Below are 27,059 nucleotides of genomic sequence, written 5' to 3' on the forward strand. Positions count from 1 at the left end.
TGTCTCCTCCTGGCCCTTCTGAGTGTCTGGAGGACTAACTCTTGTTGGTAGTATAACTTGAGCAGGGTGTCAGCGCACCAACATCTTCAGCAGGAGGCAGAGAAGGCCTGATAGACCTTATCACAAGGGCCTTATTGTTTTGGTGGTTCCCTTGCCGTTGTGTTTTTCCACTAATCCTCTTTTTAGTTCCTTGTTCTTCTTGTGAATTAGACACATCTAACTCAACAGGAAAGTTCCTGAAAGGACCCTCTTTTATTTATACATGTGCCAACCTCATTCTAGTTGTGAGGACTTTTAAAATTAAAATCGGAAAAGTTTTTTGCTTGAACCTCTTTCAAAGGGTTTCCCTGTTCTCTGGAAAACAACAGATTTCATATTGAAAGGCAAATAGTTGATTTTATACTTTCTTTGAATTAAAACTTCTAGCCTGCAGCGTCTTGTTCTGCCTTGGTTCTGATTGAGTTTTATCACTTATTCCACTTGGTCCACCATTGTCATTTTGACGTCTTCATCAGTAATTCGATATCTCCACTTTTTCATTTGCCATCTTTGATTCCCCTCTAATATGTTCTCTACTTGTCTTTACTGACTCAGTAACTGTCTATCTTTACAATGAGTCATTGCCTGGTATTAGTTCTAGTTTAACTCCACTATAAAATCCTCTTTCGACCCCTCATTGTTCACTAAAAAATCCAATTAACTCAACTGATGAATTCCACAGAGAATAAATAATGCAGGCCTGTCTAGATCCCATTTTTCTAATGCAATGTCTGTGGCTGGAGAAGCCTGGTACACTATGCTCACCCCAGTATTTTTTAATAGGTAGTTAGTCAACATATAGTTGATCGTCTTTCTGAGAATATGGAAATAGATGAGCTGGGCGTCCATGGCAACTTGTTCTAGTCTAGAGCCCAAAGAATGACTTGCTTTCTTTCATTTCCTCTCTTCCTTATTAATGGACTTACTATTTGTTTTATATGAGATTTGTTTGTGTTCGCTGTTGTTACTGTGAAAAGTTTTCAAACATAGGTGCTTAAAATTAGGAGCCTCATTCTGTATGTAGGAACCAAAATAAAAGTGGCCTGATTTTTCAGGGGTATTGAGCACCCGCAACTCCAGTGTAAATTAATGGGAGCTGCAGGTAGGTACTTGGTTCCTCTGAAAATCAGGCTGCTTTTACTCACCTTCCTAACAGTGGATTTAGGTGCCCAACTTTATGCTATCCAAGCTTGAAATTATTGCCATTGTTTATGTTGCCATAAATACTTGTGGTGCTGTACATACAAGTAGAAGACAATGGCATGGACTTGGAGGACTTGCATGCTAAGTAAGACCTGACATGACAAAGAAAGTTAGCAAACATTGGGAAGATGGAGGACAAGTGTTACAGAAACAAAATCATGTAGTGGCTTTGATTATTAATTCACGTTTCTTGAAAATGGGTTTTTGTACATACTTTTCACAATTTATATTCAAGTGAAGCAGTTATTTGGCTACATGAGAATTTTCAAACCTACAAGTAAAGAACTACAGAAAATAACCCAATCTGAAATCTAGTAGTTGTAGATAAATGTAACATTATAACATAGCTTGAAAGAGGAATTGGTGAACTACATGCACCCACTCGGTCTTGATACATGTTGTGTTGAGAACCTCTTTGTTGCCTTGCCGAAGGTAAGGGAAAGTACTCCTTCCCCTTGTCTGGACGAAATCTTTGTGTTGCTCCATTGTTTGTGACATGGACACTTGGACATGTAAAGTCTGAAATAGGCTTCTTTCACATTGGATGAATGCTCTTCTCCTTAGCCCAAAAGTACAGAGTACTGTCTGTCTGTCTCTCTCAATTTTGTTAATATTTAATTGCAACACATTAGCTCTGAACCTTAATATTTGGAATGTGGATGATATAAGGATTACCCCTATCCTCTAACCACATTGTTATCAGAGAGTAAAGACTTTCCTTCTAACTGTCTGAGAAATATTGTACATCAAAATATCATCTTTCTTCTCCTGACACCTCTGCATGTGCAGGATGTAATCACCTGTCAGACAGATTATTGCAATCCTTGTCAATAGGCCCTCTATGCGAGCTTTAGGGAAACATCAACTGGCCCCAAGTTCTTCTGATGAGGTGAATTGACTATGCAAAGTATAGCTAATAGGTTTCTCCAGTTACTTAGTTATTCCACAGGTGTCCTCAGAAAGTTGCGAATTAGTTTTGAGTGGATGCTTTCTTATGGCCTCAATGCTGCTTACTTGAACTTTTGTCTCCTCACATTCCATATTGCACCATGTGCTTTTGGGTACTAGTTTGTATTAACCATTTCCAAATACTGATTGGAAATGGCAGGTGCCAGAGCCTTTGACAGTTTTACCCCAGGGCAAAGGAATTCTCTGCCCAATGACATTAGATCAGCAAATTCCACATCCAGGTTTAAAAGCAGTCAAAAGACATTTCTGTGTTCTCAAGCCTTTTAGTTGGTTGAAGTGAGCTATGTGTATTATCCTTTTCTTGTAAAGTGCCCTGGGTTGTTTATTATGAAAGGGGCTTTATAAATGGACATTGTGTTGTGTTGTATGGTTTTGGTATTTGACATTGGATTAAAAAAGTGTCACGTGCACGAGGTGTATGGTACGATTATTTTAACCTATTTTGCTTTCTAGTGTGGAAAATCTGCTTCAAATAGGACTTACTAAAGTCATTGTACCATATACAAAGGGGTTATTAAAATGCACTCTAGAAATAGAAAATAGGATTAGAGGAGACACTTTGGCTTTGAGGCCTTCTTCAGCCGAAAGAAGGCCTCATGGCCAAAATGTCTCCTTTAATCTCATTTCCTGTTTTCTGGTTTGAATTTTATTAACCCCTTTCTTCTTTCCCTCTGTCTTCTCAGTCTATATGCTGGTGCAATGTCAGTTTTCTTTCCTCTCTTAGAATTCTAGGCTTCGTAAGAAACACACAAGAACATACATTCCCCTGTAGTAGCAAGATCTTTTATACACTGTGCAGGAGAACAAGCAATTTATATAAACTGGCCTGTTGGTTTGTTTTGATTTTTTGCAATCAGTCAGGATTTTTTTCTTTCCTGTCAACAATTGAGGTCTATTGTTCATTTGCCATATATAAAGAACACTTGGCAACAGTAATTATTTTATGTGAGGTATTGCCTTTCACGTCTAGCTGAAGGCAATAGCAATTCACCATTGGCTACCTGAAATATGATTATTTAGGTGGTGCTGAAGTGATCTGATTTTTTTTAATAGAAACTGCAACATTACATTAAATCATTGCAATTCCATGTATTTCATGTTTCTTTTGTATTTTCAGATTGAAATTTGCTGGATGATACTGTGTTGGTATTTAATTAGTTTACTTCACTTTATCATTTTAGTTTTGACAAGCTAAACTCTATTTTAATTTAAAAAGTTCAGAAATTAGTGTCACAGACTGGAAAATAACCTTTGTGATTCATTTCCAACTGCCATTTGTGTGAAGCACGCTAAAAAGACCGAGAACCTAGCAGAAAGCAATTGTGCTCAGTTTAGCATGCCTTACTCTGGAGGAATCGTGTCTGAATTCAGTTTTGCTTCAGTAGTTTTTAAAAAAAACCCCACAGGTGACTCATGGTGACAGTGGCAAAATACATGGACATATAAAAGCAGATGTGTGGGTGGAGTAGAGTTATATCTAACCTGGAAGTTGAGGAGGAAGAGCTTAAACTTAGTTTTGGAGGAGAGGGGAAGCTGAAGTTGTACTGATGAAAAGATTTGGAATTTTGAAATTTTCCAACAAAAGAAAGGGACACATTTTTTGTGATTTTTTTTTTTTGATCAACTCTATGATGAAGGGTTTAACGACATGGGATTTGTAGTAAAATGACCGAAAGTGCTTACTTGTGTTATCGTAGCAAAACTATCTTTGTAAACCCACCTCTGTTCATCATGTTATACCAACAAAATTAACACTGGTATGAAGAAACCTTCTAAGGGGAATTGAACTTTTCTCTGGGTGTCCTCTGGCCTGAGTCTTTGGGTCACTGGGGCAATTGTGGCTGATCATCCAAACAACATGGGATTTAATGTTCTACCTCTACATGATGTGTTTTGTCACTAGAACCACTTGCCCACAAAAATCCCAGATGTCAAAGTTTGTGGACATTCATATAAAATCAGAAATAATGGCTTGGAGGTCATAGAATTCAGGAGAGCTATGAGAAGAGTCATGCCTCACTGTGGTAGGGTGGATTGTGGGCCTGAGGTGACAAATCAGAATGTCTTCTAAGGTTTGAAAATCAGAGTGGAGAGTTTTTAGGATGGTACTTGGAAGCTTGTTTTGTAGCTGCCTCTATCTGCCTTAAAATTCAGGCCATGCCTGTGTGAGGGCTGCCATCTTGGCCAGCTCACCAGGGATTGAACTGGGAACCTGCAGAGCTAAAAAGATGAGCTACTCTAACTTGAGCTCAAAAGCCAGTGCACAGAGGGGCACCTGTAACACTCTTCAGTAGGTTACATCTCCAGTCTCCAAATATTAAAACCTCCTATTTGAAAGAACTCTTAGGGATCAATTTTTAAATGTTGGGTGCCTTTATGATGTCCACATTTGGAGGCTTAAAGTCGGTCCTTGTCTTGTCAGATGAACATTTACATATCTGAGCATCACTTTGGACATCCAGATGTGACAATTGAATATCCTGTTAAGACACCTACTTTGAAAATTCATAACCTTTTTCTGTGACTGTCACAAACCACACAACCTTTATGGATTTCCTGGCATATTGATATGTGATGATTCAATCACAGAGTGATTTTTTTTCCCCAAACAAAAGTAAACATTCAAAAAAGTCAGTATATTTTCCTGAAATACTATAATAAATACCAAACATTTCTATCTTAGAAAGGCTGCTCCTTCCTCAAAAGGATGCAAATGCTAAACTTAAAATCTTACAACGAAAGGTTAATTTTTCTCCCTCAACATCTTACTAAGTAAAATCCTGCACATGAGGTCATTCGCTATTTTGTACATTTCCAAAGACTACTTCATATATCCCTGATATCAGTTTTGTGTCTCTTGGCAACAGATTGGCTCTGGCACCCTAAGGACAGGGTGAGTTGGCATTCTTGAACTGCCAGGAGACACAAAGTAGATATATTTGATGTCTGTTTGAAAATACATTAAAAATAATAATATGTAAAAGAATGTTTTTGAAAAATCTCATTTTTAAATAGTCCCTCCTTGCCCTTTTAAAAAGAAATATGCTTAATTCCCACTGCCTTCTGTGGATGGAATAGTCCTATTTGGAATGCTGTTTGCTCTTGAAAAAGGAATGATGACTTGGTCATGGAATTTGTTTTCATTCCCTCTCCCTGTGTATTGAAGAGAAAACCTGCTAGAACCGTGAGAAGAGGACATCTGTTTTTTTAAGGCAATCTGTTAGCATTAATAAGGGATGCAGTGCTCAGTGTTTTGTTTAAATGTTTTAGTGATTTTTCCTTTTTGGTGGGAAAAGGTGTTTCTGAATACTTTAAGGCTGGTTATGACTTGCCTATTAGATGATCTTGGCAAAGTTTTAGGTGCCGTGTGTGCATAATCAGGACCAGTGCTGTAACCATTTAGAACAATTTGTAATGCGCAGCACAGCTATAAACCTGTTGTCAAGCAGTCAGTCAGTTAAATGAGTGTCATCCTACCTAAGTTTGAAATGAATCGGTTTTGCTATTAAAAATTATCCACACAGCAGCAAAAATAATTACACCAAGAGAAATGTTACTGTATTTTTTGAGGGTAGGAAGGGAACAAAGACATGCTTTCAGATGTGTCTAATTTCTCTTGTTTAGTGGGACTCATTGGATGGAGGTGCTGCAAAGGATGGAAGGCAAATTCTTAGTGGAATTGGAGTCGATGATTGTTTTGTCTCTCACTTCAGTCGGCCCAGGATTTGTCTTTGAGAGTGTTTTGGAATTTCTTTGCGGGACATACTACCTATCTATGAGGTGTGCACTCAGAAGTGGAATGCAAGAGAGAGGGAAGGGGTGAGTAGGAGAAATAGAGTAGGAAGAAAGAGAAAACTATTGAGGTCTTTTTTTAGATCTATTAGTGTAGCAGCACTGATGCAATTTAGGGGTTGCCATAGGTATACATACCATATAACGACCTGTAGTGTAAACAACCACGCAATGAACCAGATCCTCAACTGGCGTATATCTTTGTAGCTCCACTTAAGTAAGTGGAGTTACTCCAATTCACACCAGCTGAGGATCTGGCCCTATAAGTGCAGATCTTTTTGGAATGCACATGGATCCTGTGTTAGGGCTGCAAAAATGCTTCTGTCCTTCTTTGTGAAAATGGGTTCTATTTTATTTTACTCTTCCCCATTAGACTTGGACAACCACTGAATTATATGTGCCCACAGACTTCTAAAAGTGCTTCCACAGGCAGCCATGACAGGAGGGTTTATGAACATCTGTTGCTGGTGAGCACAACCAAGTAATCTCTGTTAATCTGCCATAGAACATGCAAATAGGAACATGTATCAGGTTCCCTGTGCATTTATTTTTTTATTTGAAAAAGTTGCATTTATTGAAGCCTAGATATCCAGTGCACCAAACTTGAATAGATATCCTTGGCTGTACTATGTATAGAGGTGCTGCCAGGTTGGGCCCTGATTTGTCAGGTTCCTGGCAGATTGCCTGAGTAGCCTTTGGAGTCACTAAGTTTGGATGTCTCAGCCTGAGGAGTGCAAACTATACTTTGTATGATAAAGTTGAAAAGTTCTAATAAGTAAAACCAATACATAATCCTTGACCAATGGGGACTGTGAAAACAGCACTGTTATCTCAGACAGGCATCTGTTCTTCTTACCATATGTATATATAGCTTTCTTTGACATTAATGGGGAGTTGCAAATCTGTATGCAGAAGAGAATAGGCCCCTGTGTCTACCAGTATGGACTCTCACATTGTACTCCTCTTCATTTAATTATATATGTGTAGTGACTATTTTTAAACGTATATCCTTATGTCAGTTCAAATTTGTTTTTTTGAAAATACTTAATTGATAATGGAACTAGAAAATACCCATTTTAAAATCAGTTGTGTATATAAGAAGTCATCAAACACAAGGGCAGAAGCTGGCGCATAAATTTTAATTTAGTTGTGGATTTCCTTTGTCAGATTACATGGAGGGCAGAGAATTATCTCGCCGAAAAAGGTGGTGATTGATCACATGCTGGTAAATAAATCAAGTCCATAAAAAATAGAGATGATTAACAGACACAGTGGAATTATCATATTGCAGTACTGGTGCCTGTCAAGCGCCAGATGTGTTGTGCGTTCATAGAGTGTCACATTCTGACATTTGATCAGTGCTTAACACAATGGGACAAAAGACTGGGAGTTAAAAATCTTTTAAGCGCTGCTAAGAATTCCACTGGAACTGTAAATCCATGTTTTGACTGCTGACAAAGACTCTTATACCCATACGAATAGATACATAGATACTATGCCAGTGTATTTCCATTGCCTTCATGGTTTACACTGGTGTAAATGAGATTAAAATCAGGTTCACTGGCTAGTATGATTCACAAAGGGTTAGGGCCCTATGCACAAAAATGTCTTTCAGGGTAGTCAGTGAATGAAGACCTTAGCTTGCAAGTGATACAAATTGCCTTCTAGGATCTTAAGCTGCTTTTTATCTGTTTAATGCACTCAGATTTTAATTATTTGCTTTTCAGACCGAACGTGTTTATAAAAAGTACTGGTAGAAGGATATTTAGTTCCCCAGTGATTCTGAAATAGAAATGAGAATATTTGTCACTTTCAATGGGGTTATCCACCACTGGAGCTGTGAACAAGGTATAAAAAATAAGCAGTTTTTTTTGTCAGGCTTAAAGTACTTTAAAACAAACAAAGCTGACACTAATGTTAAAAGTGTGACAGCATGGGTGTGTGTGTGTGTGTGTGTGTGTGTGTGTGTGTGTGTAAACTGATGGGGTGAAAATCTGGCCCCTGGCTGATTGCAAAACACCCTCCAGCTTCAGTGAGGCCAAGATTTCATCCTTGGTGGAAAACAACTGCAAAAGAACTGGTTGGATTTCTCAAAAAGCATACGTCTGACATGACTCTTGGCTATGATGGGTCTGATCTTGCAGTCCTCATTCTGGAAAACTCTTCTTGCCGTGCATAATCTTCCTCTTGGGTTTAGAATAATTTGGCACTTTAGGACCATTTCCGGTTCATTCTGACTGCTTCCTCCTCCTGGCAAAACTTACAGGAATGGCAGAACTTTAAGGGTTGATCCTTCAAGAACTCAGTGGGAGTTCACAAGCATACAGGGCTGTCAGGGTTGGGCTGTTAACAAAGGAGAAACTGCACTTCCCTTCTGTTCTGAGTCACAGCTGCTTGCATGTACCCTAAACAAAAATGAAGCAGGAATGCAAGAAACAGATAGTCACTGCCACAAACAGCTTATCTTTTTGTTCTGTATGTGTACAGTGCCTAGCACAGTGGATCCTGGTCTGTGACTGGGACTCCTAGGGTTAGTACAATACAAATCATTAATACTGATAATAGTGTGTTTAAAAGGCCAAAGTAAAGCCAATAGAAAAGAACATAAACGATGGCAGGTAAAAAATATAATGTAGAAATTGGGAAGGCCAGGAGGGATGATAAAGAGTAATTAGCCAAGGACATAACATAACAGACAGCAAGAAATTCTTTAAGTATACCAGAAATAGAAAGTCTGCGAGAGCTGATTGATCGATTGGCGGGACTTCCAGGCAATAAAAGGAGCAATTAAGGAGGATAAGGACATTGCAGAGAAGCTACACATTTTTTTTGCATCATCCTTCACCACAGAACAGGCTGTGGTGGTCCTTAAATCAGATCAGCTTCTTACAGGCAATGAAAATGAAACTGTCAGAGGTTGATGTGTCTAAAGAAGAGATGCTGGAACAAACTGATAATGAACAACATGCCTACATCCAAGAGTTGTGAAGGAATTCGAGAATTAAGGGGCTGAGCTATCAACAAAATAATGCCATATCTTAGGGCTAGAGGGTAGCAAATGTAGTATTTGTTGCCCCTTTGCCAGTTAGCCAGTATTTGGGGTCTTGTAGGGCAGTTCCTATTAGGATGAGAAATCAGTGATATGAGTCAGGAATATTCTTGGTGTAATCTTGTGTATTTACAAAAGAAAAATTGACACAAAGTTATGCTTTCCTGAACACTGTAAAAACAAAAAGAAAAGGAGTACTTGTGGCACCTTAGAGACTAACAAATTTATTTGAGCATAAGCTTTCGTGCATTTACACCAAATGCATCCGATGAAGTGAGCTGTAGCTCACGAAAGCTTATGCTCAAATAAATTTGTTAGTCTCTAAGGTGCCACAAGTACTCCTTTTCTTTTTGCGAATACAGACTAACACGGCTGCTACTCTGAAACCTGTCATTATGCAAGGCACTGTAAAAACAAATAGCAGCAGGCAGGTACTTGCTCGATAATCCCCAAGTCTGCCACTCTAGCAAGCTCTGAACCTAGGAATCGAAGTTCTTTTGTTTCCTCTTAGGGTCATGTTCACAACTCCTTCACTTGGTTTTCTTAGCCTCCAACAAACCTATACCCTACTCTGCATTTGCACACAGGAAAACCTCTCAGTCCACAGGGTTTAGCTCTTTTTAAAAAGGTGGAGAGCAGTGAGCAAAACAGAGCAGTGAGCCTGACTTTAGTTCCAGCTAAACTAGTTGACAGAGTTTTTAAAAATACCCAGATGATCATGGCATGAAAGGAGCAAACCACCATAGTTTCGGTAAAGGAAAATCATGCCTCTTCAGTCTACGAGAATCCTTTTGGGTGTTTTAGCAAAATGTTGGATTAAAGAGAACTAATAGGTGTAACTCATTTGGGTGTTCAAGAAGCCTTTGACAAGTCTCTTACAAGAGGTTATTAAGAAAACCAAATAGTGATGGAGATGGGAGATAAAGATCTGCCTTGGATTAGAGATGGAAAACAAAGGGTAGAAATGAATGGTCAGTTTTCATTATGAAAAAAGTTAACAGTGAGGTGCCTTAAATATTGGTATTGTGATTGGCATGTGTTTAATATTTTCATTAATAATCCAGAGAAGAGGGTGAACAGTGAGCTGGCAACATCTGAAGATGACACAGCATTCCTGAGGATAGTCAAGACGAGAGAGAAGATTGTGAGGAACACTAGAACAGGGTTCTCAACCTTTCTCTTGCTGAGGTCCTCCTCAACATGCTATAAAAACTCCAGGGCCGGGGGGGAAGGGGAGGAGGAGTGTGGGGCTCTGGGCTGGGGGGGGTAGGCACCCTTGGGCATAGGCATAGTTTTACTTCTCTTTGGGGGGAGGAAGGGGCAATGGCTGGCAGGTGGGTTCAGGGAGGGAGCGCCACCTCCACCCCGTGACTCACTTAGGCCACCCAGCCTGTCTGGGCTGTGGGGGGACACAACCAAAAAATATAACTCAAAGGGGGGACTCCATTCAAAAAGTTTTAAAATGGCTCAGGGTGCAGGCAGGGGGTAGCTAGGGGCTGTGTGCAGGCAGGGGGTAGGTAGGAGCTGTGTGCAGGCAGGGAGGTAGCTCAGGGTATGGGCAGGGGGTAGGTAGGGTCTGTGTGCGGTCGGGGGGGGCTCCCAATGCAGCTCCCAGCTTCAGCAATAACAGTGGGGGCACTGGGGTTCCCGGCTTCAGCCCTATGCCACTACCAGCTGGGGCGGCGGGGAAGGCACTGGCTTCAGCGCTAGGGCTTGGGGCACCGAGTTTCAGCCGTGGGGCTCCACGGCACCCCTGAAAGCGTTCATGGAACCTCAGGGGGCCGTGGACCCCCAGTTGAGAACTGCTGTACTAGAGGGACTTAACAAAGATAGGCAAATGAGAAGCATCATGGCAGATGAAATTCATTATTGACAAATGCAAGGTTATGCACCTAGGAAGGAATGATTTGTACTGCTCATACTGATTGCTGGTTTTAAAATGAACTGTAACTACTCAAGGAAACGACCTGGGGCTCTTAGTGGACTGCTCAACATGTGCTCAATGTGCAGCAGCAGTTAAATAAATGGGGGAAAAAAAACAAATCAAACGCAATGCTGCTGTATAAAGAATGGGTGAGAAAATACTACAGATATAGTGCTACTGTACAAATGGATGGAATGCCCTGAGTTTGAATATTGTGTTTAGTTTAGGTCTCCTCGTTTCAAAAAAACATAACAGACACTGAAAGGGTTCAGAGACTTGGCAGCTAAAATGATCAGGGCCATGGAGTGATTTCCGTATAAGCAGAAATTGACAGGATCAGGATTTTTGAGAGAGGAATTATACAAGAGGGTACATGGCAGAGCAGTGTTTCTAATCCTATATATCATTGTGGGCCGCAGATGCAGTCCATAATGTGTTAGCTGGGCCGCAGATTGAGAACCACAGACCCCTATTCCCAGCGCGTTGGCCCCTGCTGTGCGGCCCAGGCTAGACGGTAGTGCAGCCCCAAGCTCAGACCTAGCAGGGTGGCCTGGCAGCCCTGGACCCAACCGTGCGGCAGGACGGCCTGGACCGGGCAGGGCGGCCCTGACCCTGGACCCAGCTGGATGGCAGGGCAAGGCGGCTCCGGACCCAGCTGGGTGGCTCAGTCCCCAGACCCTGGACTCTGCCGGGCCGAGTGGCAGGGCAGATTGGCAGCCCTTATCTTGGACCCCGCCACACTGGGCGGCCTTTAGCACTCAGCTGAGCCACAGCTGGGTGCTAATTGGGCCACACGCAGGCCACAGGTTAAGAACTACTGTGATAGAAATATGTAAATTAATGAGTGATATATATTTAACCTTTCTCTAAATATAATACAAAGAGAAACTCCAATGAATCTGAAAACCATTAAAAACCTTTAAAAGGTAACTTTTTTTATTTTAATACGACTACTGAATTTCTGTGTGGGCACATTATTCCATGTTTTTCCATTACAGAGATTACTTTGATGCAGCTAATACTGGTTGTTCTTGGAGGCAGAACTGACAGCTGTTCTGATCAGTATGGCAACTGCATCACAGTGTAATTTTAGAGTAGCAGCCATGTTGGTCTGTATCCATAAAAAGAAAAGGAGTATTTGTGGCACCTTAGAGACTCACAAATTTATTAGAGCATAAGCTTTCGTGAGCTACAGTTCACTTCATCGGATGCATACAGTGGAAAATATAGTGGGGAGATTTTATATGGGTGTTACCATACACACTGTAACAAGAGTGATCAGGTAAGGTGAGCTATTACAAGCAGGAGCGGGGGAGGGGGGGACCTTTTGTAGTGATAATCAAGGTGGGCCATTTCCAGTGTTAACGAGAACCTCTGAGGAACAGCGGGGGGGGGGGGGGAATAAACATGGGGAAATAGTTTTACTTTGTGTAATGACCCATCCGCTCCCAGTCTTTATTCAAGCCTAAGTTAATTGTATCCAGTTTGCAAATTAATTCCAATTCAGCAGTCTCTCGTTGGAGTCTGTTTTTGAAGTTTTTTTGTTGAAGAATTGCCACTTTTAGGTCTGTAATTGAGTGACCAGAGAGATTGAAGTGTTCTCTGACTGGTTTTTGAATGTTATAATTCTTGAGTCTGATTTGTGTCCATTTATTCTTTTACATAGAGACTGTCCAGTTTGACCAATGTACATGGCAGAGGGGCATTGCTGGCACATGATGGCATATATCACATTGGTAGATGTGCAAGTGAATGAGCCTCTGAAATTGTGGCTGATGTGATTAGGCCCTATGATGGTGTCCCCTGAATAGATATGTGAACAGAGTTGGCAACGGGCTTTGTTGCAAGGATAGGTTCCTGGGTTAGTGTTTTTGTTGTGTGGTGTATGGTTGTTGGTGAGTATTTGCTTCAGGTTGGGGGGCTGTCTGTAAGCAAGGACTGGCCTGTGTCCCAAGATCTGTAAGAGTGATGGGTCATTCTTCAGGATAGGTTGTAGATCCTTGATGATGCATTGGAGAGGTTTTAGTTGGGGGCTGAAGGTGATGGCTAGTGGTGTTCTGTTATTTTCTTTGTTGGGCCTGTCCTGTAGTAGGTAACTTCTGGGTACTCTTCTGGCTCTGTCAATCTGTTTCTTCACTTCAGCAAGTGGGTATTGTGGTTGTAAGATGGACTACAAGCCGCCAGGAACAGTATCCCCGATAATGACATGGCAAACCTGGTGGCTGAACTTTGTGACTTTGTCCTCACCCATAACTATTTCACATTTGGGGACAATGTATACCGTCAAATCAGCAGCACTGCGATGGGTACCCGCATGGCCCCACAGTATGCCAACATTTTTATGGCTGACTTAGAACAACGCTTCCTCAGCTCTCGTCCCCTAATGCCCCTACTCTACTTGCGCTACATTGATAACATCTTCATCATCTGGTCCCATGGAAAAGAAGCCCTTGAGGAATTCCACCATGATTTCAACAATTTCCATCCCACCATCAACCTCAGCCTGGACCAGTCCACACAAGAGATTCACTTCCTGGACACTACGGTGCCACTAAACGATCGTCACATAAACACCACCCTATACTGGAAACCTACTGACCGCTATAGTTACCTACATGCCTCCAGCTTTCATCCAGACCACACCACACGATCCATTGTCTACAGCCAATCTTTATGATACAACTGCATTTGCTCCAGCCCCTCAGACAGAGACAAACACCTACAAGATCTCTATCAAGCGTTCTTGAAAACTTCAAAAACAGACTCCAAGAGACTGCTGAATTGGAATTAATTTGCAAACTGGATACAGTTAACTTAGGCTTGAATAAAGACTGGGAGTGAATGTGTCATTCCACAAAATAAAACTATTTCCCGTTGTTTATTTCCCCTCCTACTGTCCTTGTCAACTGCTGGAAATGGCCCACCTTGATTATCACTACAAAAGGTCCTCTTGCCTCTCCTCCCCCACTCTCCTGCTGGTAATAGCTCACCTTTCCTGATCACTTTTGTTACACTCTGTATGGTAACACCCATTGTTTCATGTTCTCTGTGTATATAAAATCTCCCCACAGTATTTTCCACTGAATGCATCCGATGAAGTGAGCTGTAGCTCACGAAAGCTTATGCTCTAATAAATTTGTGAGTCTCTAAGGTGCCACAAGTACTCCTTTTCTTTTTAAAGTGTAATTTGTTCACCTGATTTTGACAAACTTATTTCTAGTTTAATTATTTATGATACTTTATTACAGTAGGTCTCACAGTGTGTTTTTAAAGCCTTCTAAGTAATATGAGCCGTCCCTATGTCTTGCTGCACTGTTATTAAATAGTTGCTGATAATTTCATAGATTTTTAAGGCCAGAAGGAACTATAATGATAATCTAGTCTGACCTCCTGCATAACCCAGTCCTTAGAACCTCACCCAATAAATTTAGCATCAAGACCATGACTTTTGTTTGAGCTGCAGCATATGCAAGGGTGAAATTAACATTCAATACTTACCACTATGGGGCCGGCTCTGGACCCCCGGAAGAGGCAGGGCCTCGGTGGAAGGGGCAGAGCTGGGGGTCAGTATTCCCCAGCCAGCTCATCTGCACTGCCTGGCCAGTGCCGCCCGGGGCTCCAGCGATGATTTAAAGGACTTGGGCAACGGCAGCCGGAGCCCCGGGCGCTTTTAAATTGCTGGCCCCGGGGCAGCTGCTTTGCCCCCCTCCCCTCGGCGGCGGAGGCCCGGGGGGGGGAGTGAAGGGGGGCAAAAGGGACAACAATCTTAAAGCAAGGTCCTTTGCCATGGCAGCGCTTTAACGTTGGCTGCGTACGGGCCAGTACCGGTGGCCACTTTTTACCGGTACGCTGTACTGGCCCGCACCAGCTTACTTTCACCCCTGAGCATATGTTTTAAATAGATATATAGTCTTGATCTAAAGACTTTGTGATGGAGAATCCACTCCATCTGGAAGCAGGGTTAAACCACTGGTTTTTTTGGGTGTGTAAATTAGCAAGGCTCTACTGTTTTATCAAGGAGAGCACTTTCCCCATAATTTCAGGCAGTTATGGTTCTTAATCACAAGGAAATTGTTATACAAAGCTATTTGCAAATTTATTTGGGTTTTCTTTAATTTTAGTTGCATGAAAATAAGGTTTGTCTGCCTCTCAAAATATAGAACATTGCATATGTTTAGCTGAGTGTAAAGTGCTTCAGATGTAGCTAAATTCACAGTAGGTTAAAGTGATTTGTTCACTTTGAAGTAAGCTATTATATTAAACACATAAATATGAACAGTGTTAACTCGGAAGTACATTTATTTGACAAGATTACTACAAGTTTTCAGGTACAGTATTGAAACAGTTTAACATTGTTAAAAATGATGGAGAAAAATGCCAGCTCAAGTTTAAGCTCTGTCAGAACTACTTGGAATCAAACAGTGTGACCAGTGCAATAAGTATTTTTATCTGCCTATATAGTGTGCTCTGTAAAAAGTGGCTTTCATTGGATTTAGGATGATTCGGTTTTTTTAAATTCATATAGTGATTTGGTTTTTTTTAAATAACTGTTTTGGTAGCTGAAGTTTGCATCTAAATTTTAGAACTTATTTTATATTTGCTTTTGACAAAAACCATAGTGGATGCAACTTTAACAGAGTGGCTAAATTTATACCTGATGTTTGTCAGTTGATTACATCTGGGATAAATTTGACCTAGTAGAGTTAGTCATTTGAGGAGGGAAGAGATGTTGTCATAGAGACTATACAATTGCTTCTGAGCCTTGATCCGTAAACAATTAAAGTAAACGAATCCATACAAAATGTGTAAAAAGAGAACTCTCTGAGAGACTAGATGGCCTGGGGAACTAGTAACAGAATAGACTCTTTCACTTTTAGGCTGCTGGTTCAAATCCATCCCGGGTCAATTTTGATTGAAAGCTGTTACAACCAGATATGGGTGTTTAGTGGCCTATATGAAATGTGTGTGGGTTTCTGTTCATCTCCTTGTGGGCAAATGTCTATATGACCACATATGCAGCCCAGAGTGTGTTGCTTGGGCTGCAGGTTGAGAACCTATATCACGGAACGTATTCAAACAAAGACAAGCACCACAATTGGCACCAATTAGTACTCTCATTGGCTGTCCACAGAAGAGATCACAAGACTAGGAAGGACATGCATTCTCTACTCTAGAGTTTCTGGTTCCATTTCAGGGTAGGAGGCACGTTGGTTTGGCTGTAGGAAGAAATTTGTACTACCATTGTCTAAGCTGCGTCCATTTGGTGATAAAGGATTTTGGTCTCCAGCACTGTCAAGCCAGCATCCTTCATGAGCTCCAACATTTACCCACAAATTTAAAAATACTTCAAAAAAAACAGAACTCTCCAAAGAATCAGGAGCTGGTCCAGCCAAATCAGCCACTCTGCCAGGAAATAGCTTGTATAATACAGTTTTCTGCCGGCACTACAGCCCTGCCAACAGCATAATCCCTTGCTAGAACACTGGAATAAAATTAGATAGCACAGCTACAGTCTAATTAATATTAATCAAGCACAGTAATTAATATTAACACCATATATTTACATAATTCACAGTATCCTTCATACTTTCTTATGCAGTAAAGACACAAGTTGGCCGGGAATCATACACCAAAATACAGAGCCAATACCCAATAAGTGTGGCACTTGGTGTGTAATACTGATCTGAGATTATAGGTTTTGTAATAGGTAAACAAAACATTGGCTCTTCAACTGAGAGTCAGCTTTGTTTCCAGTCCTCAGTAATGGCTATCCTCGAGGAGGAGATGAGTGAATATTTGGGGATATTTAGAACCAGGGTTTTGATTCAGCTCTCTTAGACATAGAGTCAAGCTGAGTAATTCCAATCTTGATCCAGGTTTGCATTTTGATGCACTTCTGCCAAGTAGCTTAGTGTGTTCAGAATCAGAGGTTTTAGTCCTGAGCCTATCACTAGCCACCACAGATGAGGTGATCAGTGTATATTCACTAGAGCAGAATGAATTTATGAATTTCCATCCCACAGGAAATTCCAGCACTTTGGTATTTGTTTTTGTCATGAAACAGGACAAAAATTTGAAATTTCAAAATTTTCCACAGAACAGAAATTTTGAAAAACTTCAACTTGGAAACATGAGAACATTTTGTATCGACATTTTCCATCAAAATAAAATATTTCAATGTGTCTTCAGGGAGGCTGAAATGGCCCACAGGAGAGAATGGGGCTCAGAACTACAACTATTAAAAGGCAATGTGCCACAATAAGAAAATGCAGTGTAAAGTTTTGTTGAATTGATTCAATACTAAACATTTTGGGTCAATTCAAAAGAATGAAATATTCCAATTTGGGTTGAACTGACCCAAAATGAAATATTTAATTTCAATTTCCCTGATAAAACCAGAGTTCCATGGAAATTTTTGATTTTTGTGGGAACTACATTTTCCATTGGAAAATCATTCCAATGGGAAATTCCTGACCAGCTCTGCTGTTCACTTTATCTGTAAAGTGTGTGAGATCTGTAGTATTTTTATTTCCAGGGTGATACCTTACAGTAGCATGTGGAGCTATAGCAGGGCCACCAAGGAGCATCCTGCTTTGTGAAGATGAGCAGAGACAATGTTCCTTAGAATTGCCATGCCTAATGAGCCAAAAGTTCTGGTATTAGGAGACGTTAATGAGCTGGAGCATATATACTAACTACAGGAAAAACCTTTTAATGGCTACAGCTGCAGTAAAAACAGTGATGCTGTTAATATGAAAGTTGATTCACAACTTAGTACTGGTGGAACTGTGCACTGAATCAAATAAATTACCTTAAGCCAAGTCCCTTCTTGCGGTAAATCCATTGAATCAGGAGAGTTACGCCAGGGATGAATGCAGCCCTATTTGTATAAATGATATATTGGAGATATATGTATATAAACTTGATGGCTGTAGGGAGATGCGGTCACATTCTCTAAAACTGTCTGACTCGCATATAATAATTTATTTTCCTGGCATTTTGGGTATGCTGCTATGTTTGTGATTAGTACAGCTGGTATTCCAAACAGTATCCATAATGGTTTCAGTCTGTATTGGTTGCTCACATTTGTGTTTTGTAGATGTGTTCTCCTTTCTAATTTTTCCTTTGTTCCCATAATGAAAGCAAAATGTAAGCCTTCAAAACTGAAACTGAGTATTTAACTCATTTGGGATTCCATATTAAATTTCAAAGAGGGCAAGGAAATCCATTCCTCCCATCTCATTTGGACACCTTTTACAGGTATTTATGAAATTGTGCTTACTCCCTCCCTTCCTCCCCCCCCCCCGTCTCCTGCCTGTCATACACACTTGTAAGCTTTGTTCTTTAGAATAGGTACTATTTGACAGTTCTGGAGCGAGGAGCCTCCTGTTCGCCCACAGAACAAGCAGTGGCAAAGCAAAACTGCCAATTGTTCTGAAAAATTAGGGGTTTTAAGCCACACATTTAAAAATGTTGAAATTTCTTGTTCTGAAATTTAATTTTGTTAAAAAATGAAGAATTTGACAAATGATTTTTCCTGCAAAAAATATTTCATAATTGAAACCCCATTTTGGGACTAAAAATGTGTTGCTGAAAATATTTTGGTGAACTGTGATTGTAATTAATGGAGCAGTGGGAACCAGAGACATATTTTCATACTATATTTACTTCATTCAGGATCCAAGCTATAGGGAGAACAAAAGCTGCTTCTACTGAAGGCTTCAGTAACTAAGGATGCCGCCAAGGAACCACTAATGTTCTCCAAACCGCGTCCTATTCACAAACACCTCCCATTCATCCTCTCTGTATCAGCGTTGGACAGCAGTTCTCTTCATCAGCAGGCCTAGCACATGAGGGAAGTCATGCGTCTCTGGCCCTTCTCACTTTTCTACCTCTTCCCAAGTGGGTCAGGGTCTCCTAGGACCCTCGGACACTTGTGTAAGCCGTAAATGGGTTTTCTTTGTGAAGATATAAATCAGACTCTCGTGTCTTCTGCATTTACAGTTCTCCCTTATTTCCTTCTCCTTCATTCCCATCCAGATGATCTTCCTGGACCACTTTACTGCCTGCATTAACTCTGTCTTCTGCACTCATTTCTACCTTTGTCCTCTTAAGAGAGTCCCCATCCTTGGGTTTCTACTTGGTCTCTATGCTATGGGGGAAATCTCCTTAGTTTTTTGTGGAACACCTGGAGGTTAAGTCAACATGGTATTTTATATAAAAGAAGTCTCTGAATGCCCCTCCTGGAGCCTAAGACAATCAGCCTCAACTCATACCTGAAAATTTGAGATTCTTCTGTTGGATGAAGAAAGAAAGGGATGGGTGTGCAAAAAGTATTGTACACTTGTGCTCCCTCTGCAATAGATGTGGATTAAAAGGAATAATTCTTAGTGTTGCTAGGATGTTAGCAAGGAATTCAGCAAAAAGAGCCCTCCTAATTTCAAGAGTAATTTTGAAAAGTCAGTTAAAATATTTTTTCAGTGGAAAAGGCCAAAATCCAATGGGGAAATTAATAAAAAAAAATAAAAATTATTATATTTTAAAGTGAATGTTGCAAACAATGGTGAGCAAATAAAAATGAAAAGCTATAAGAAAAAATACTAGTGTTTTCATCCCTTTAAGTGCTTGGATAGAAAGGATTTATTTTAGTAGTCTGATTACAGTAGAATTTGCAGAACTCCACTGCAGAACAGTTATAGTCAATGATAGTTTTAAGATGATGTAAGAAAAGTGGGTCCTAGTCCCCGTTCTGCCACTGATTCTACTGTGTGACTGTGGGCATATCCTGTTACCTCTTTGTGGCTCAGTTTCCCCTCACTCCCTTTGTCTGTTTATATCTAAAGCTCCTTAGAGCAGGGACTGTCTTTCACTGTGTGTACAGTGGGCTCTGATCTCTCTTGGGACCTCTGGGTGTTACTGTAATATACGGTAAATAACAATAATGCCCTGAAAGTGTGAGCCAGCAAAAAAAATCTGATCTTTATTGTCCATCTGCTCTGCTCCTCTTTCCTTCATTGTTTTCTCTTCTTCCCACCTCCATATTTTCAATTTGTCATCTTGTCATTTCTTTTTCCTCTTTTCTCTTGCCTGCTTTACTCCCCTCTTTCTTCTGTCAGCCACTTCCTCCTTCTGTTCCTTTACTTCCTTGTCATCTTTCCCCATCCCTGCTTCTATTATATGTTGGCTGCTAAGGAGAAAAGATTCCCTACAACCTGGAACCTTTTGAAGAAGCTAATCTGTCTGTTAGAAGTATTTGACCTCTCTTGTAACTGGAAATCGATTTCCATTTTACCTTCTCAAAGAAAATTCTCTGGTACCCCCAATAACATTAGTGTTGTCTTGGCAGTTTGTTTCATTTATGGAAATTTGGAACTAATCTCTTTTTCCTCTAATCACAAAGCTGTGTATTAGTATTGCTGAACTACTGCAGAAGTGCTAACTGCGTTCAGTACTTCTTTGAAAAATGCTGAATTGCTTTTAGCTCTTTATTGTGAATTGCTAATTTTATTTCCTCCTAACACTATATGCAGTTTCTGTAGTTCTAGAGGTTGCTAGAGCTTTGTAAGTGCAGCCAAAAGTGTTTTAAATAGTCAGTGCTGTATAGTGAAATAATCAGTCTCCTGTGCCATTAATATATCTAGAAAGTTGGATTTGATATCCATTTTCATATTTAAAGCTAAATTACTGGCAAGCAGCCACATCATTGAAGGCACAGAGAATGATAACTTGTTCATAAAGGTTTGTATGAATATAGACATTACCTATTGGTTTGGGATATTTTTCAACAAATTAGGAGCTGCTGGCAACCAAATTATTTTGGAAGAGGGTCTTTTATTTTTAACTGCTCTTACTGTATTCTTTCATTTCCAAGACTGTTCTGTACTCTGTACTCTAGCTCTAACAAAGATTAGATCTGCTTAATTGGAAACTCATAAGCTTCAGTTACAAGCTTGCCCAGTGATACTTTGCTTTTGGGGGGTTTTGGTGTTTTTAAAAGAGAAAATAATAGTGGAATGTGAGTCTGTGGCATACTGAATTAATTTCCTGTTCCACTTCTGCATCGGGTAACCAGACAAATAACTGATTTGTTAAAGACTCTGTTACTTCCTTCAATCAGTAGCTTACAATACAGTTTTTTTACATTTTATTTCCTGGTTTTCCCATTTCAATTCCCTGAGTCCCCAGTAGATCTCTGTTCCGGTGCCAATAGCAACACACCCACTGAGTGAGGGTAGGATGTGCAGAGCCCACCCAATGCTAGCCGTTCAGCAAAGTTCTCAAGTTGAAGGATGAAAGACTTTTTGACTATTTTTTTTCCTTTAATTTTCTTTTCCTCCTTACAGGGTGTACTTTATTGCCCATTCTCTCTTTATCAGCGGTGGCAGGAATTATTGTCATTTTAAGTAGGTTCCTAGTTTACTGAGCCATTGCTAGAGACCTGCACAGATACAAAATTTGTATCTGCATCTGAGCCGCAATCTGCAAAAATGGTCCACCAGGTATCCGCATCTGTGGATGAGTATATCTACGAATATAAAGTGGATATCTGAGGATTTGCAGGGTTCTAGCCAATGCAGCTACATCAGAAACATTAAAACAGTTTTCAGAGTAGCAGCTGTGTTAGTCTGTATTCGCAAAAAGAAAAGGAGTACTTGTGGCACCTTAGAGACTAACAAATTTATTTGAACGTAAGCTTTCGTGATCTGATGAAGTGAGCTGTAGCTCACGAAAGCTTATGCTCAAATAAATTTGTTAGTCTCTAAGGTGCCACAAGTACTCCTTTTCTTTTTATTAAAACAGTTGTGTATGCTGAAGAAATATTGGCTCAGCATATAGAGAGTGAGTCAACTGTATATTGGGTAGTAGGATTAAATAATCATTACAGCTAGGAGATTCACTTTTTGCAAGAGTTTTTTCCACAGTCTTATAATGAATTCACTGGGAAAGCAGCACAAATACTGGATAGCTAAGCAAGATCCCTTTTCATGTATTCCATGACTTTATATTTTTTTGTAAGAGCAATGGCACTTTGTTAGAAAGTCAGCCTGTGACATCCTTCCAGAGAAATGGAGTCAATGGGGGGAAAAAATTGTAGATTTCTAAAAGCTAACTGTACAAAAATGCTCATTGAGAAAACAAAATACAGTTCAAAATCTGGGGACAATGAAGACAATGTAAAATGAGTCTTCTCAGGAACAGGCTAAAGAGGTTTTTCACTGTAATCTGATGGCTAAGGATGGAAATACTGCAAGGCAATCAGTGGAGCATATAGAACATGGTAAATATATACTTTAAAATAGCTTTCACTTAAAAAAACACAACCAAATTCTGTCCTCTGATAGATATACACATATTTACAACTCCTGTTGAATACAATATGAGATCCATGTATGTAGCTTAGGATAGAATTTGGCTTACATAATATAAAGTGAGTGTGTATGAAATATACACATGGTAATAACTCTCTTTTAGATTTTTGTTATAACATCACAGGTTAGTGCAACAAGTGTTAAGGGTCTAACAGTGTTTAAGTTCACCATAAAACTTTTTGGCCTGGGGCTGGAATTTCATAAATGAGAACAATTAGAATATTTAGTTGTTCATGGTGTATAGTTACATACATTTTGCATTTTACAGTGCAGCCTCCGTTATCCAAATGTAATGGAAGACACTGACTAATTTTTGCAGGTTGAGCTGTAAACTCATGTACCTTTTCTAAAAAAGAATAGACATTTCCTCGTTTCACACATCTTTCAAGTGATTGCTTTATAATAGGCAGAAATTGCTATTAAATGCTTTCAAAATGGAAAACAGATGAGTCAAAGCAAAAGGTCCTGGATGGTGCTTCAGCTTTTCAGGGCCATTGTCAACATGAGTGGTACTGGATACATCTGAAGCAGTTTAATAACATCTTAGATTTAGTGAAACAGGAATAATTTTGACAACTTTTTACTGTTTCTGATCTTGATTTGCCTTTTACCATTTCATTCCTGTTGGACAAGGAAACTAGACAAGTTAGGAAAAATGGGGAAAAAATTCATGAAAAATGTCACCAATGTTTTCCCCTTATTTTTATCAAAATTTCAAAAATTTGTTACCAGCTGTTCTAGTCAGTTTTGCTTTCTAACTTTTTCATGCTTTCGCACAATATTGTTCTTAAATTAATCATATTGCAGGGAATTGCTGGAAAAAAAATCTTAAAAAACAGCAATGTTTTTATTGATACTAAAATTCAATCTTTCTTCTGATTTTAAGGCTTTTAAGTTCACTCCCCTCTTTAAAAACAAAACAAAACAGGTGAATTTAAATTGGTTTTTAGTGTCCAGTTATGTTCTGATTCAAGCAATTTCTTAAACACATACCTAGGTATATGCTTAAGTACTTTGCTGAACTGGGCCATTAAATGTGAAATTCCCTACTTTGCCAGTTTAAATTTTGACCTTTTTTGCCAGTTGGGGTGTGTGGGGTTTTTTTTTGGTTTTTTTTTTTTTTAAGTTTAGTGTGGAATCACTGACGGATAACTGTGAATTATGGGGTAATAATTTCATTACGGGCATCTGATGTCATAAACCATGAGGAAGAAGATCATCTTACCAGAACCCCCCTTTGTGGAACTTGGACCCCATAATTCTGATGTTAGTTCATTTTAAAAGAAATCTACATAGATACAATAAAATCCAGAGAGAAAAATTAGAATAGAAAATAGCTGGTTTTGCATTCAGCAGAGTTTTTAGGGTTTTTTTTGTGTGGACAGGAGAGGCTAGAGGGGGAGAGAGAGATGACAAAATTTCATATTTGGACCACTCATGAAGTTTTAGTTTTTGTGCTGTATCTGTCACTTTTGTAATACACATCAGTTCTGTGTGGTATGAGGGTGAGGTGGTTTTATTTAAAATATTGAGGGCTTTTTAATACTACATTACAGTAACAATAAGGGTGGCTTATTTTGCAAGGTAGCGTGTATACTTGTTTTTATTATAACCTTTGTCCCATAAATGGATTTCTCTATAGGGAGCTTCATGTAAATTCTTAAGCAAATTACTTAGGTCCAGAACCACTAAAGTATTTAGGCTCCTAATTTCCATTGAAATCAATGGATATCAATTACATCAATCAATTACTTTGATGGAAGTTAGGAGGCTATAGCTTTGCAAATCTTAGCCTATTTCTCTGCTTCAGTTCCTGGTCTGTAAAATGGGGATAATGATACTTCCCTACCTGACAGGGGTGTTATGAGGATACATTTATTAAAGATTGTAAAGTGCTTTGAGAGCTAATGACGAAAATTGCAATACAAGAGCTAGGTGTAATTATTTACTATCTTGTAATTACTTACTATCATGAGTAGTCTTGTTTCACTCTAATCCTGGTAGTAAGCAGCATGCTTGGTGGTAGGTGTTTGCAGAATCAGGGTCTTAAATTTTTGAACTCTTCAAGGCAGAATCTTCTTACTTCGTCTTTTATATGTTCTATGATGTATAAATAATAATGTACAGCCTTCTAGTGCTCTGCCTGCGACCAATCCATTTTAATATAACAAATGATGAACCCAAAGATTGTGACTCAGGTCAGCCATCGGAGCACTATGATTCCATACAGTAACTTTCCATAATGATAACTTTATAGAGGGTGTATGTGGTAGATTGGACATCCTTGCCAGTGTGGCTACCTACTGTAGCAGACAGTTAAATGGAGAATGTTCCAGAGGAAATAAACCAGTCTATGACTTTTGGAAATGCAATGTTGTTCTTAATTTCTGAGCTTTCCACTGTTATACATGTTTCAGAGTAGCAGCCGTGTTAGTCTGTATTCGCAAAAAGAAAAGGAGTACTTGTGGCACCTTAGAGACTAACAAATTTATTTGAGCCTTTTGTGAGCTATAGCTTATTTCATCAGATGCATTCAGGGAAAAATACAGTGGGGAGATTTATATACATCGAGAACATGAAACAATGGGTGTTACCATACACACTGTAAGAGGAGTGATCACTTAAGGTGAGCTATTACCAGGAGGAGAACGGAAGGGAAAAAACCTTTTGTAGTGGTGATCAAGGTGGGCCTTTCCAGCAGTTGACAAGAACTTTGGAGGAACAAGTGGGGGGTGGGGGGGAGGGAATAAACAAGGGGAATTAGTCTTATTTTGTGTAATGACCCATCTACTCCCAGTCTCTATTCAAGCCTAAGTTAATTGTATCCAGTTTGTAAATTAATTCCAATTCAGCAGTCTCTCGTTGGAGTCTGTTTTTGAAGTTTTTTTGTTGCAGAATTGCCACTTTTAGGTCTGTAATCGAGTGACCAAAGAGATTGAAGTGTTCTCCGACTGGTTTTTGAATGTTATAATTCTTGACGTCTGATTTGTGTCCATTTATTCTTTTACGTAGAGACTGTCCAGTTTGACCAATGTATATGGCAGAGGGGCATTGTTGGCACATGATGGCATATATCACATTGGTAGATGTTCGGGTGAACGAGCCTTTGATAGTTGGCTGAAGTGATTAGGCCCTATGATGGTGTCCCCTTAATAGGTATGTGGACAGAGTTGGCAACGGGCTTTGTTGCAAGGATAGGTTCCTGGGTTAGTCTACCTCTACACCAACATTCCATACAAAGATGGAATACAAGCCATCAGGAACAGTATCTCCAATAATATCATGGCAAACCTGGTGGCTGAACTTTTTGACTTTGTCCTCACCCATAACTATTTCACATTTGGGGACAATGTATACCTTCAAATCAGCAGCACTGCTATGGGTACCCGCATCGCCCCACAGTATGCCAACACTTTTATGGTTGACTTGGAACAACACTTCCTCAGCTCTTGTCCCCTAATGCCCCTACTCTTCTTGCTCTACATTGATGACATCTTCATCATCTGGACCCATGAAAAGAAGCCCTTGAGGAATTCCACCATGACTTCAACAATTTCCATCCCACCATCAACCTCAGCCTGGACCAGTCCACACAAGAGATCCACTTCCTGGACACTACGGTGCTAATAAACGATGGTCACATAAACACCACCCTATATCGGAAACCTATTGACCACTATTCCTAGCTACATGCCTCCAGCTTTCATCCAGACCACACCACACGATCCATTGTCTACAGCGAAGCTCTACGATACAACTGCATTTGCTCCAACCCCTCAGACAGAGACAAACACCTACAAGATCTTTATCAAGCATTCTTACAACTACAATATCCACCTGCTGAAGTGAAGAAACAGTTTGACAGAGCCAGAAGAGTACCCAGAAGTCACCTACTACAGGACAGGCCCAACAAAGAAAATAAAAGAACGCCACTAACCATCACCTTCAGCCCCCAACTAAAACCTCTTCAATGCATCATCAAGGATCTACAACCTATCCTGAAGGACGACTCATCACTCTCACAGATCTTGGGAGACAGGCCAGTCCTTGCTTACAGACAGCCCCCCAACCTGAAGCAAATACTCACCAGCAACCACACACCACACAACAAAAACACTAACCCAGGAACCTATCCTTGCAACAAAGCCCGTTGCCAACTGTGTCCACATATCTATTCAGGGGACACCATCATAGGGCCTAATCACATCAGCCAACTATCAGAGGCTCGTTCACTTGCACATCTACCAATATGATATATGCCATCATGTGCCAGCAATGCCCCTCTGCCATGTATATTGGTGAAACAGGACAGTCTCTATGTAAAAGAATAAATGGACACAAATCAGATGTCAAGAATTATAACATTCAATAACCAGTTGGAGAACACTTCAATCTCTCTGGTCACTCAATCACAGACCTAAGAGTGGCTATACTTCAACAAAAAAGCTTCAAAAACAGACTCCAACGAGAGACTGCTGAATTGGAATTAATTTGCAAACTGCATACAATTAACTTTAAGCTTGAATAGAGACTGGGAGTGGATGGGTCATTACACAAAGTAAAACTATTTTCCCCTGATTTATTTCTCCCCACCCCCCATTGTTCCTCAGAGATTCTTGTCAACTGTGGGAAATGGCCCACCTTGATTATCGCTAGAAAAGGTTCCACCCCGCCCCCCCGCTCTCCTGCTGGTAATAGCTCACCTTAAGTGATC

At 40.0% G+C, this 27,059-nt stretch overlaps 1 protein-coding gene across 15 annotated transcripts in view; it reads left to right on the plus strand.

The window, feature by feature from the left end:
• Positions 1 to 27,059, plus strand: part of CTBP2 (C-terminal binding protein 2) — a 305,318-nt gene that overhangs the window by 144,799 nt on the left and 133,460 nt on the right. The window contains exon 1 of one of the 15 annotated variants that reach the window (XM_043519415.1): positions 6,382 to 6,470. The exons of the other annotated variants lie outside the window; for them this stretch is intronic. The gene's annotated coding sequence lies outside the window, so the exon portion shown is untranslated. Of the gene's footprint in view, positions 1 to 6,381; positions 6,471 to 27,059 lie in introns of those variants that run through there. 15 annotated transcript variants of the gene reach the window in all.

The sequence above is a fragment of the Dermochelys coriacea genome, chromosome 7 (assembly GCF_009764565.3).
Source record: "Dermochelys coriacea isolate rDerCor1 chromosome 7, rDerCor1.pri.v4, whole genome shotgun sequence".
Lineage (NCBI taxonomy): Eukaryota > Metazoa > Chordata > Testudines > Dermochelyidae > Dermochelys > Dermochelys coriacea.